The sequence below is a fragment of the Salmo salar genome, chromosome 14, assembly GCF_965601325.2.
Source record: "Salmo salar chromosome 14, fSalSal1, whole genome shotgun sequence".
Classification (NCBI taxonomy): domain Eukaryota; kingdom Metazoa; phylum Chordata; class Actinopteri; order Salmoniformes; family Salmonidae; genus Salmo; species Salmo salar.
Genome location: NC_138304.1, coordinates 9,446,231 through 9,455,956, shown reverse-complemented (window position 1 = coordinate 9,455,956; position 9,726 = coordinate 9,446,231). Strand labels below are relative to the sequence as shown.

General features: G+C 40.2%; 1 non-coding gene across 1 annotated transcript; it reads right to left on the bottom strand.

Moving 5' to 3' along the window:
- Positions 1-2,223: 2,223 nt before the first annotated feature.
- Positions 2,224-2,299, bottom strand: trnae-uuc (transfer RNA glutamic acid (anticodon UUC)). Its single transcript has one exon. It is a non-coding gene; the product is annotated as a tRNA-Glu (tRNA).
- Between the last annotated feature and the right edge of the window lie 7,427 nt (positions 2,300-9,726).

Below are 9,726 nucleotides of genomic sequence, written 5' to 3'. Positions count from 1 at the left end.
ACACTTACACACACACACACACACACACACACACACACACACACACACCTCAGCCAAATGTCAATATTAGGAGGTTCTGTTCTGTCAGTGTTCTGTGTTTCATTAGCGAGGCTAGCCTACCTTTTACTGACCTAGGCATCTTTCCTGTTTACCCCTGGTTTTCTTATTAAGGACTGTGAGATCCTTAAACACAGTCATGCTTACCTCTTCATATTTCACATCCTGCCTCCCTAACTCGCTATCCTCCTCAAAATCCCATCTTTCTGTGTCATACCTACCGCAGCTGTCATCACCTTTAATTGCTTTTCCTCTCTCTCACACACACTTGCAGAGTTTGACAATCTTATTATGCTCTCGCTGACACACACACACTTTCAACTAGAGGTCGACTGATTTAATTAGGGCCGATTTCAAGTTTTCATAACAATCGGTAATCGGTATTTTTGCACACCGATTTGCCGATATATATTTTTTTTATATATATATATTTATTTTTAAAATTGTATATATATTTTTTTTACACCTTTATTTAACTAGGCAAGTCAGTTAAGAACACATTCTTATTTTCAAAGACGGCCTAGGAACGGTGGGTTAACTGCCTTGTTCAGGGGCAGAACGACAGATTTTTACCTTGTCAGCTCGGGGATTCAATCTTGCAATCTTATGGTTAACTAGTCCAACGCTCTAACCACCTGCTTTACATTGCACTCCATGAGGAGCCTGCCTGTTACACGAATGCAGTAAGAAGCCAAGGTAAGTTGCTAGCTAGCATTAAACTTATTTTATAAAAAAACAATCCATCAAGCATAATCACTAGTTAACTACACATGGTTGATGATATTACTAGTTTATCTAGCCTGTCCTGCGTTGCATATAATCGATGCGGTGCGCATGCGGTACGCATGTGGTTCTATTGGCACTGTTTATGTGAGCGTAATTGGATTCACTTAGCGGTGTTACAAGTAGAGGTCGACCGATTAATCGGAATGGCCGATTAATTGGGGCCGATTTCAAGTTTTCATAACAATCGGTTATCGGCATTTTTGGACACTGATTATGGCCGATTACATTGCACCATGAGGAGACTACGTGGCAAGCTGACTACCTGTTATGCGAGTGCAGCAAGGAGCCAAGGTAAGTTGCTAGCTAGCATTAAACTTATCTTATTAAAAAACAATCAATCTTAACATAATCACTAGTTAACTACACATGGTTGATGATATTAATAGTTTATCTAGCTTGTCCTGCGGTCACGGCTGTCGAAAGGAGTAGAGGACCAAGATGCAGCGTGTGTGTAGTTCCACATTTTATTTAATCTGTGAAACTTTGCAATACATAAATAAACTGAATTGACAAAACAACAAACCGTGACGCAGAGGAGAAACAAACACTACTCAAAAATAATCACCCACAAAACCCAGGAAGAAAAACCCCTACTTAAGTATGATCTCCAATTAGAGACAACAAGGACCAGCTGCCTCCAATTGGAGATCATCCCAAACAAACCAATATAGAAATACAAAAACTAGAACCTAAGAACATAGAAATAGAAAACATAGAAAACACAAAACACCCCCTGTCACGCCCTGACCTACTCTACCATAGAAAATAACATCTTACTATGGTCAGGACATGACACCTGCTTTGCATATAATCGATGCAGTGCCTGTTAATTTATCATCAAATCACAGCCTACTTCGCCAAACGGGTGATTATTTAACAAGCGCGTTCGCGAAAAAGGACTGTCATTGCTCCAACGTGTACCTAACCATTAACATCAATGTCTTTCTTAAAATCAATACACAGAAGTATATATTTTTAACCTGCATATTTAGCTAATAGAAATCCAGGTTAGCAGGCAATATTAACCAGGTGAAATTGTGTCACTTCTCTTGCGTTCATTGCACGCAGAGTCAGGGTATATACAACAGTTTGGGCCGCCTGGCTTGTTGCAAACTAATTTGCCAGAATTTTATGTAATTATGACATAACATTGAAGGTTGTGCAATGTAACAGGAATATTTAGACTTATGGATGCCACCCGTTAGATAAAATACGGAACGGTTCCGTATTTCACTGAAAGAAAAAACATTTTGTTTTCGAGATGATAGTTTCTGGATTAGACATATTTTAACATTTACATTTTAGTCATTTAGCAGATGCTCTTATCCAGAGCGACTTACAGTAGTGAGTGCATACATTTCATAATTTATTTCCCCGTACTGGTCCCCCATGGGAAACGAACCCACAACCCTGGCGTTGAAAACACCATGCTCTACCAACTGAGCCACACGGGACCATATTAATTACCCAAGGCTCGTATTTCTGTGTGTTATTATGTTATAATTAAGTCTATGATTTGATAGAGCAGTCTGACTGAGCGGTGGTAGGCACCAGCAGGCTCGTAAGCATTCATTCAAACAGCACTTTTGTGCGTTTTGCCAGCAGCTCTTCGCAATGCTTCAAGCATTGCGCTGTTTATGACTTCAAGCCTATCAACTCCCAAGATTAGGCTGTTGTAACCAATGTGAAATGGCTAGCTAGTTAGCGGGGTGCGCGCTAATAGTGTTTCAAATGTTACTCGCTCTGAGACTTGGAGTAGTTGTTCCCCTTGCTCTACATGGGTAACGCTGCTTCGAGGGTGGCTGTTGTCGATGTGTTCCTTGTTCGAGCCCAGGTAGGAGCGAGGAGAGGGACGGAAGCTATACTGTTACACTGGCAATACTATAGTGCCTATAAGAACATCCAATAGTCAAAGGTATATGAAATACAAATTGTATAGAGAGAAATAGTCCTATAATTCCTATAATAATTACAACCTAAAACTTCTTACCTGGGAATATTGAAGACTCATGTTACGTTCTCATGTTCTGAGCAAGGCACTTAAACATTAGCTTTCTTACATGGCACATATTGCACTTTTACTTTCTTCTCCAACACTTTGTTTTTGCTTTATTTAAACCAAATTGAACATGTTTCCTTATTTATTTGAGGCTAAATAGATTTTATTGATGTATTATATTAAGTTAAAATAAGTGTTGATTCAGTATTGTTGTAATTGTCATTATTACAAAAAAAATTAAAAAATCGGTTGATTAATCGGCATCGTCTTTTTGTGGTCCTCCAATAATCGGTATCGGTATCGGCATTGAAAAATCATAATTGGTCGACCTCTATTTTCAACCCCTTCTCTCCAAAACATGTGACATATCGTTTCGACATGGTGTGTTGACGGTTGCAACCTTAACCAATTAAATGCATTGGTTAAGTAAGTAAGGGCATTTATAATGCAATTCTTGAAGTATTCTTAAAATATGACCTTTTATATTGAGTTGGACTAGGAGTTCCAAATAAAAGTATATTGGTCGCGTATACAGATTTACAGATGTTATCGCAGGTGCAGTGAAATGCTTGTGGGATGGGAGGAAAGCCCTTCTCATGGTATTTTATGCTTGGGGGTGAAGTTTCCCCTAGGTACAGATCTAGGCTCCGCTTCCCCTCCCCCAATCCTAACCTTAACCATTAGTGGGGGAAATGAAAAACTGACCCAAGATCAGCGTCTTGGGGCAAATTCGCCGTATTACCGTAACATCCCCAAAGAGACTTAATTTTCATCTCATGGGACTACATACACAACATAATACATTATGCATGTGTCAGAATTGATTCAGTAATACTACAGTACATGTGTAGAAGTCATGATATGCAGATACACTATACAGATATAACAACAACACAGTAAAACAACTTTATTTATGGGAATTTCATATGTGGTTGGCTCATTCTAGAAATGCGGTTTGCAACCATGGAAAACACTTTAAAATGACAAATAGTTATATCTGTGAAATGTGATATCTGTCATATCTGTACAGTTCATTTCTGCAGAGACAGATAACATTTTTTGTTGCTGCAGACTCATGCACGTTCAATCTCAAACTTCATGATTGTAGGTATGTTTTCCTCAGACAGACCATTGGTACTCTTGTGGCACCTTAAATAGATTTGCAGTCATGCTTTTGTGATTTGTAGCTCCAGATGCCATTGCTCACTCGTTGTCATTTCAGCCAACTGGGAGCTTCCTCTTCCCCGTCCTTTTGTTTCAGTTTATAGATCTCTTGCTATTCCTCTTCCCCTAGCTCTGATCCAAGGTGTTACGCTCGGCTTGCTGACACCCAGCCAGCCGCACGCCCTGAACCAGAGCTCCATCTACTCTCTGAGCAAAGACACCAGATCACCATACCATTTTGGTTGATATTTGATTGAGTGGTCAGCAAACTTAAATTCAATTAGAAATAAACCAACCATAGGAACTCTATTGGTGAATTGTGGTTGAAATCTGGGTTAAAATGAGACAAAGACTGTGTACGTTGTTCACTTTTAACAAATTCAACCAATCAGCTACGTTGATGGACCATGATGACGTTGATAAATGAAGTTGTAATAATGGGAAACTAGGTTGACTCAACCAATTTTTGCTTTGGCCCGGAGGGCATTGGGGGCTGCCGATGGATCTATCAGCAAAAGAGTGGCATGCTAACTCATTCATGTTTATTAGGGCCCCTGATTATTAACTTAGTGGCACACTAACTCATGATCATCACGATCATCATCATCATTGCACACCCACAAACAAGTTTATTACAGCCAAACACTTCATGAAATCCCAGAGTTCCGGGCTACGAGTATGGACGGATCGTATAGACCTACAAGGAGTTCTAGGGAAAGTCAGTAGGACAGATGTGGTTGGGGAGCCATGTTCGGCATTGACCAAGTTGGCTGTACAGCACAAACCGACATGGGACCAGGCTAATGCTGGGCCTCCAAATTGGGGATAGCGGTAGAGAGAGATGGTGGAAATGTAGTTTCAAAGCATTACTGGAGATGTCTAGTTCAAATATTTGCAGATTTATTCCACATTTTTTTACCAAAAAGTTGGGTAAAAATGGCTAAACAGTAGATAGTTTGAGGTAACTACAACACTTAGAAAGCAAGGAAGAAAAGTTTGGGTTGTTTACAGTCTAGCATAGTGTTTGTGTGGGAGTCTTCCCCTTCAGGTGTCTTGCTTCTTTCTTCCCGTGTAGGCCTCTTCTCTTCTCACCTGAGACAGCTGCTGGGCACTGTCACGTTGGATTCCGATTTCGCTGCTGCTGCTGGTATTGAAATATCTGACCGCTGCTATTTGCTTGTTGTTTACTTAAGCACGATCATGACCCTTTACCCTTGTGACAAAGTCACCACAATCGTGTAGCAGTCTAATGCTTGTGGCTAGCTGATGAAGTGGAGCTGCTGCATGGTCTTAGCGATTGCTGTTTCTGTAATCTGTGAGGTAAGTTCTACAACTGTACAAATCCCCAAATTACCACTACGAATGTAATTTGTATGCAAGAGGAGTAGAAAAGCAGTATGAGGGTCTGCGCTCAGTCTTGAATGAATGGTGGCCGGTGCGTGAGAGAAAGAATATTCAGCAGGTAATCGCGCTCAAACCATAAAAATGAAAAAAATCAAGGAGGCTGAGACGCAAAAATATGCTTAATTGAATTCCATGCTCAAAATAATACAAAAAGTGCCTAACAAAAAAGAGCATACCTTTTGTTGTGTGTGCCTGCTGAATTCTATGCAAGATGAATGCCAAAAGTCTGTGGGTGGAATACAGTTCTGCACACTTAAAGAAAGAATCTTACATGCAAGTGAAAGTTGAAAAAAACCCACACAGAAATGATTTGGACTTACACTGATAATAATGTGTATTAGTTTGTTAAATAGTTAACAACTAACCTTTGTTGTTACAAAGGGTTGATTTTTACATTCACAAATGTTACATTCATAAAAGCTACCATTCACAGACTTATGGTACTAAATTCACTCCATATGTGGAGTGCGTTTTTAGTGCCTAAATACATAAAACATGTATTTGAATAACAGGTTATCAAGTCATTTCACATGATATGGAACATGTTAGAATTGCAAACGGAATGTGTTAATTTTGTATAGAATTTCCGTTATCTGTAATTGAATAGTTTAAATCATAACAACTTGCCATAAAAAAGATTACACATGCAGCAGTGTGTAATCTAACAATAGCAGAGACGGACTGTCCATTCTTAGCCTAGTGGGCCTGTATAAATTGGGGTTTAAGTGCAGAATGATCATTATTTGGCTAATCATTGGGTCCTCAAATCAAAAAGTGGGCCGGTGTGGGGGCCTCGAAGAAAAAAATGGCCTGGTGTGTTAGAAATTCCCAGGGCGATTTCTGTTCCCAGTCCCTCCCTGAACAATAGTGACCTTGCTGTTGTTAAGAAGCTGCAGCACTATGACATGGCATGTTCCAGAAATTGTTATTGTTTATTCTATATCCACATAAATGGATATTGACACATTTGATTATTGTTATGAGGGATCTCAACTGATTACTGTATATTATTTACTGATAATTATTATGGCGTATAATAAGATTTAACTTTCACTTTTAACTTTGAGCGTTCAGCTTTACAGTTCCTGTTACTGTCTGGTTTTAAGCTCCTATCACCTTACAAGGTGAACATTTTAACCTCGCTTCTGTTGACATAATTATGTGAAAGGAGAGAGGGGTCGGGCCAAGCTTCTGGCAACACCAGTATCGCAGCCAATAATGAGTTGACTCAAATAGAATATATACTGATAGCATACTTATCAATGTGTAGGCCTATACATCAAAGGCTCTACATTGCGATATTTCCCTTTTAAATGTATTCTTAATTGCATAATTTGGTAGGAAATGGAAAGAGGCAAGCAGCAAGCATTGATATATTCCCATATTGAAAATAATCTATATGAATCATATACGGATTCTTATATGGGTACTCCTGAAACATTTTAAGTAACATACAGTTGAAGTCGGAAGTTTACATACACTTAGGTTGGAGTCATTAAAACTCGTTTTTCAACCACAAATTTCTTGTTAACAAACTATAGTTTTGGCAAGTCGGTTAGGACATCTACTTTGTGCATGACACAAGTAATTTTTCCAACAATTGTTTACAGACAGATTATTTAACTTATAATTCACTGTATTACAATTCCAGTGGGTCAGAAGTTTACATACACTTAAGTTGACTGTGACTTTAAACAGCTTGGAAAATTCCAGAAAATGATGTCATGGCTTTAGAAGCTTCTTATAAGCTAATTGACATCATTTGAGTCAAATGGAGGTATACCTGTGGATGTATTTCAAGGCCTACCTTCAAACTCAGTCAGTGCCTCTTTGCTTGACATCATGGGAAAATCAAAAGAAATCTCAGAAAAAAAATTGTCTGGTTCATCCTTGGGAGCAATTTCCAAATGCCTGAAGGTACCACGTTCATCTGTACAAACAATAGTATGCAAGTATAAACACCATGGGATCACACAGCCGTCATACCGCTCAGGAAGGAGACACATTCTGTCTCCTGGAGATGAATGTACTTTGGTGCAAAAAGTGCAAATCAATCCCAGAACAACAGCAAAGGAACCTTGTGAAGATGCTGGAGGAAACAGGTACAAAAGTATCTATATCTACAGAAAAACGAGTCCTATATTGACATAACCTGAAAGGCCGCTCAGCAAGGAAGACGCCACTGCTCCAAAACCGCCATAAAAAAAACAGACTACGGTTTTCATCTGCACATGGAGACAAAGGTTGTACTTTTTGGAGAAATGTCCTCTGGTCTGATGAAACAAAAATAGAAATGTTTGGCCATAATGACCATTGTTATGTTTGGAGGAAAAAGGGGGAGGCTTGCAAGCCGAAGAACACCATCCCAACTGTGAAGCACGGGGGTGGCAGCATCGTGTTGTGTGGGTGCTTTGCTGCAGGAGGGACTGGTGCACTTCACAAAATAGATGGCATCATGAGGATGGTAAATTATGTGGATATATTAAAGGAACATCTCAAGACATCAGTCAGGAAGTTAAAACTTGGTCGCAAATGGGTCTTCCAAATGGAAAATGACCCCAAGCATACTTCCAAAGTTGTGGCAAAATGGCTTAAGGACAACAAAGTGAAGGTATTGGAGTGGCCATCACAAAGCCCTGACCTCAATCCCATAGAACATTTGTGGGCAGAACTGAAAAAGCATGGGCGAGCAAGAAGGCCTACAAACCTGACTCAGTTACACCAGCTCTGTCAGGTGGAATGTGCCAAAATTCACCTAACTTATTGTGGGAAGGTTGTGGAAGGCTACTCGAAACATTTGACCCAAGTTAAACAATTTAAATGCATTGCTACTAAATACTAATTGAGTGTATGTAAACTTCTGACCAACTGGGAATGTGATGAAAGAAATAAAATCTGAAATAAATAATTCTCTCTACTATTATTCTGACATTTAACATTCTTAAAATAAAGTGGTGATCCTAACTGACCTAAGACAGGGAATTTTTACTCAGATTAAATGTCAGGAATTGTGAAAAATTGAGTTTTTTAATATATTTGGCTAAGGTGTATGTAAACTTCCGACTTCAACTGTATGTGGTATGTCTTATAAGACATAGGCCACAATCATACACAGACATAGTACAATATTCATATGTTTTACTTATACCTTGTATATACATACTGTATATGTGATAAACACAGGAATTGTATACGAATTATACATGTTTTGTGTGTTTTCTTATATGAAGTAGGCCATAATAATCATATAAGATTGACTTATATGAAGACTGACATAAATAAAATATGTATGAATCCTTTCCATATGGGTTAGCAGAGAATAGTCTTGTACAGTTTATACTGTAAAAACACAACATCATTGGTGTACACCCCTTCTATCTGCACACTGTTTAGGGTCTATGTTATCTTCTCATAGTTATCCTTTTGTCCCCTTCCTTTGCCATTTCCATCTAAGGGCAAAATCTGTGAGACTTCCTGCTATTCAATGTTCAGATAATGATATATTGATATTTGAAAAATTATAACTTATAAATAATGACCTTATTCATTAGTACAAGTGTCTTACTGTATCTTAACTCAAAATCTAAGGTTGTATTGTTTATGTATTTAAAAAAATATATATATTTAACCTTTATTTAACTAGGCAGTCAGTTAAGGACAAATTCTTATTTACAATGACAGCCTACCCCGGCCAACCCTGGCCGACGCTGTTTCTCCACCGACTATTGGATAAAGGGAACCATGAGGTGTTAACAACGCTCGGTGGAGACTAAAGATTCTGACTGCCAATGTGTCCAGCCTGAGACATGCCCTTAACACTAGAATCGCTGGGCCTCGAGGGACGCCCCTTCAGAAGCGCTGGGCCTCGAGGGACGCCCCTTCAGAATCGCTGGGCCTCGAGGGATGCCCCTTCAGAAGCGCTGGGCCTCGAGGGACGCCCCTTCAGAATCGCTGGGCCTCGAGGGACGCCCCTTCAGAATCGCTGGGCCTCGAGGGATGCCCCTTCAGAAGTGCTGGGCCTCGAGGGACGCCCCTTCAGAAGCGCTGGGCCTCGAGGGACGCCCCTTCAGAAGCGCTGGGCCTCGAGGGACGCCCCTTCAGAAGCGCTGGGCCTCGAGGGACGCCCCTTCAGAATCGCTGGGCCTCGAGGGACGCCCCTTCAGAATCGCTGGGCCTCGAGGGACGCCCCTTCAGAAGTGCTGGGCCTCGAGGGACGCCCCTTCAGAAGCGCTGGGCCTCGAGGGACGCCCCTTCAGAAGCGCTGGGCCTCGAGGGACGCTCTTTCAAGTTAAAGAGCAGTCATTCTGTCTGCAGCA